The sequence below is a fragment of the Gossypium hirsutum genome, chromosome A06 (genome assembly GCF_007990345.1).
Source record: "Gossypium hirsutum isolate 1008001.06 chromosome A06, Gossypium_hirsutum_v2.1, whole genome shotgun sequence".
Classification (NCBI taxonomy): domain Eukaryota; kingdom Viridiplantae; phylum Streptophyta; class Magnoliopsida; order Malvales; family Malvaceae; genus Gossypium; species Gossypium hirsutum.
In genome coordinates, this window is record NC_053429.1 from 39,899,111 (window position 1) to 39,903,534 (window position 4,424).

Consider the following 4,424-nt stretch of genomic DNA (forward strand, 5'->3'; position numbering starts at 1 on the left):
GCTAAGCATGCTCGAGATGCCTTGTGGAGACATCTGGCCTATGAGGGTGAGGGATGATTCTTGGGCCGCGATGTTGAGGAGCCCGAAGTGTCGCGCAAGTCGAGTCACGTAGGGGACAATAGTGATGACCCCCTTCCGATGCCGCTCCGTCTGGTGCTGAATCGCAAGGGTGATGAAATAGGCAAGGTTGATGACGTGCCCTTGCGACATGCACCATAAGAAGTAGACATTGTGGGTGTTGACGACGCCAGTGCTCTCTCGCCTCCCTATAATCGTGTGAGCTAAACTAGCGTGTAACTACCTTAGGGATGGTGAGAGAACTGGTGCCTTGGAGCGACTAGGATTGTAGGAGGCCGTATATAAGCCAGCACTTTGAGGGAGAGAAATGTATGTGGCGACTGAGAGCATGTAGTTCATTCTCCTCCTTAAACTCCTCCGTATATAAGCCTAGTACCGTACGAACTCTGGGACGAATAGCTAGCGGACTAACCCACCTAAGCGAAATTGCACCATGCCGGGATCATCGTAGTTCGTCATTACGGTCTGAAGATAGAACGTTGAGCATAGTTCCATCGTGAGCTCGAGGTATGTTGGTTCGATGATCCCAAAGAACAGCTCCCAAGGGTCAGTGGTTAAGAGGGCCCGAATCGCATCAGCCATCTGAACTTGTTCTACGGCAGCCTAGTAAATGTAGTGGCCCGCAATTAAAGGTCGGGCCTGAAGTATCTGGAAAAGTTCTTCCTGGGGCCCTTGGGGAAACTGTAAAAGAGGGTGACGAATTTCTGCGGTTGGACCTGCGGAAGAGGAAGCTTCCTTCCTCTTCTTTGAAGCAAGTACGGTGGTTTTCTTTCCTCTTGAAGACGGCATTTTGTACCTGCAAGTGGAAACATCAATTCGTCTTTTGATGAGTGGACAATTTATAATATATAAAAGGAATGCGACTAAATTCGAAAAGGAAAATGCATAATTATATTCAGCCACAATTACTAAATTCAATTAAAACAATAAGTTCAATGACCCATTTCTTTGTGGCATGAGCATGGTAATATAAGTAAAAATGGAAAGGAATGGAATGCAAAATACTATATGAATGAAAAGAGATGTCAACAAAATATGCATGATTATTTCAACTATCCTAGCCATGAATATTCACTTCTAATTCATTGAATGAAGTGTAGGAATCATGTAATGAGTAAGATTTTAAACATGAGAAAGATGATAACTTATTAGATAAATGAAATTTATGTGATTATCAATTTGGAAATAATATGAAAAATATAGATTAATATGATAAATAGCATTATAAATCAATGAAATAAAAGAAAAAGGAGTTAACAAACGCTAAGGGGAGAGATTTGGCGTCGAGAATAGAGTTGTAGGCGGCGCACGAGCATGGCAAGGAAGCCATGTGGAGTTGCAGTGGCTAGGGTTAGGGTTTTTGAATAGGGAAGAAAGTGAATAGTGCAGGGTATTTATAGATTTTGGGCCACACGGCCAGGGCACACGCCCGTGTTCCCTAATTTCAGCCCATGTGATTCACGAATTTCAAATTTGGGCGCGTCTGACATTTAGTACACGCCCGTGTTCCTCAGGCATGTGGGTTCACACAGTGGTGTCGCACGGCCGTGTCTAGCTTCTTTCGCTTCTCCCATGCCCGTGTGTGCAAGCCCCACGCCCGTGTTAATTAAACAGGTTCGACCACAGGTGTTTCACACGGGCGTGTCTAATGCCCGTGCTGTTTTAACAGGTTCACCCACGGTTCTTCCACACGTGCGTGTCGCACGCCCGTGTTGTTTTGGTAGGCTCGATCACGGCCATATCGCACGGCCGTGGCATTTTATCGTAGCCCGTGTTAGGGAAATCCTTGCCCTGTTTTCACACGGCCTTAAGCACACCCATGTGCTTGGCCGTGTCTCTGTGAAAACACTTGTATTCAAGATTTCTATTAGTAAGTTAGGAGTTAAATACAAAAATTTAAAGAAATTAATATTGTTAGTGCTCGGGTTGCCTCCCGATAAGCACTTATTTATAGTCTAAGCTCAACTTACCTCTCCAGTGAATGGTCATGGTGGTTTGAGGAGTTTATACTCCTCATTCCTGCTATCAATCTCATCAAAATAGGGTTTTAATCGGGTGTTGTTTACCTTAAAAGTACCGAACTTGAGATAACTCACCTCCACCATACCGAATGGAAAAATTCTGAGTACCGTAAGAAGGATTTCCTCATTCGGTATGGTAGTGAAAATGTGGGGATCTGCGGCATCTAATAAGACCTTATCACCAACCTTAAGTTGATTTGGAGAGGTATCAGGCTCGTTTTGGCTTAGTTTCAGTTTGTCGGGTGTTCTTGATTTGTGCATCCGCCATTCATCAAGTTTCTCAATTTGTAATCTTCGATCTTCATGAACAGGTCCTCTACTGGTGCTTGAGAATAACTCGTGTGCTTCCTTCAGACTCATTTTCTTCAAAATAGGTTGCACCATATTGTTAGTTTTAGTAGGATGGTTTAAATGATCACCTTTAATTCCTGATGTGTTGCCAGAATTGCGAGCTTGAATGGTGATTGTTTCGTCTCCCACCCGGAGTGTGAGTTCACCTGTGCCAACACCAATGATGGTTTTAGCAGTTACTAAAAAGGGCCTTCCTAGAATTAAGGGAGTGTTGCTATCCTCTTCTATGTCTAGAACAATAAAGTCAACGGGAAATATAAATTTATCGATTTTAACTAGCACATCTTCAATAATACCTCTAGGGAATCTTATAGTTTTATCTGCTAATTGAATGCTCATCCTAGTCTGTTTGGGTTTTTCGAGACCTAGTTGCTTAAACATTTTGTAAGGCATGACGTTGATATTAGCCCCTAGATCAGCTAATGCATGATTAACATCTAAACTACCAATTAAGTAAGAAATAGTAAAGCTCCCTAGATCTTTTAGTTTGTTGGGTAGTTTATTTTGGAGAATGGTCGAGCAAACTGCGTTTAGCTCCACATGCGACGCCTCGTCTAACTTCCACTTATTTGCTAAAAGGTCCTTTAAAAATTTCATTGCATTTGGCATCTACGATAGAGCTTCAATAAACGATAAGTTAATATGTAATTTTTTTAAGAGTTTAAGGAATTTACCAAATTGTTCATCTGAGAGGTCTTTCCTTGTCGTGTTGGGGTATGGAACACGAGGTTTATATTCGACAGTCACTGGTTTGTTTGTATTTTGATCTACCTCACCTTGACCTTTGCTTACCACAGTTTCTTGCCTCAATTCTGGTTCAGGCTCAACGACTCCTTCGTCATCTTGAATATTAATTACGTTGAGTTGTTCCCTTGGGTTAGGTTCAGTATTACTTGGCAAACTACTTTGTAGTCGTGCGGAGATTAGTTTGGAAAGCTGGCCTATCTGAGTTTCGAGGCTTTGGATCGACGGTTGTTGATTTTTAAGTGCTGCCTCGGTGTTCTGAAAACGGGTTTTTGACACTGATATAAACTTTGAGAGCATCTCTTCAAGGTTTGGCTTCTTTTCCTGTTGGTAGGGTGGTTGTTGGTAGCCCGGAGGATATTGTGGTCTTTGATTTCCTTGACCGCCCGACGAGAAATTGGGGTGGTTCCTCCAACCTGCATTATAAGTGTTACTATATGGATTATTTTGAGGTCGAGGACTATTACCCATGTAGTTTAATTGCTCGTTATCCATGTTGTGGCCATAAGATTGGTATTCCGAATGGTTTGTTCCACCGCTACTTGCTTCCTACTGCATTACTAGGTGAACCTGTGAAGAACTAAGAAAACCATTAATCTTTTTATTTAAGAGTTCTACCTGATTAGAGAGCATGGTGACCGAATCGACGTTATAAACACCGACTATTTTCGTTGGCTTTGTCCTCATGACTTGACACTGATAGTTATTCAATGACATCTCCTCTATAAACTCATAGGCATATTTCGGTGTTTTATTGTTGATGGTTCCGCCCGCCGCTACGTCAACCATTTGCCGAGTCGAAGGATTCAGACCATTGTGAAATGTTTGTACTTGGAGCAAAAGCGGTAACCCATGGTGAGGGCACCTTCTCAGAAGGTCCTTGTATCTCTCCCATGCATTGTAGAGTGTTTCTAAATCCATCTTCACAAAAGAAGAGATATCATTACGTAATTTAGCCGTTTTAGCCGGCGAAAAATATTTTAGTAAAAATTTTTTGCTCATTTGTTCCCAAGTAGTAATTGACCCTCGTGGTAACGAGTTCAACCACTGTTTAGCTTTGTTCCTCAATGAAAAGGGAAACAACCGAAGACGTATGGCATTATCAGAAACGCCATTAATTTTAAATGCATCGCATAGTTCTAAGAAGTTGGCTAAATGAGCGTTGGGATCCTCATCCTACAAACCATCAAACTGAACAAATTGTTGTATCATTTGAATAGTGTTAGGTTT

The 4,424-nt window shown here is 42.1% G+C and overlaps 1 non-coding gene across 1 annotated transcript; it reads left to right on the plus strand.

The window, feature by feature from the left end:
• Positions 1–4,041: 4,041 nt before the first annotated feature.
• Positions 4,042–4,148, plus strand: LOC121231182 (small nucleolar RNA R71). Its single transcript, XR_005929249.1, has one exon. It is a non-coding gene; the product is annotated as a small nucleolar RNA R71 (small nucleolar RNA).
• Positions 4,149–4,424: the final 276 nt, after the last annotated feature.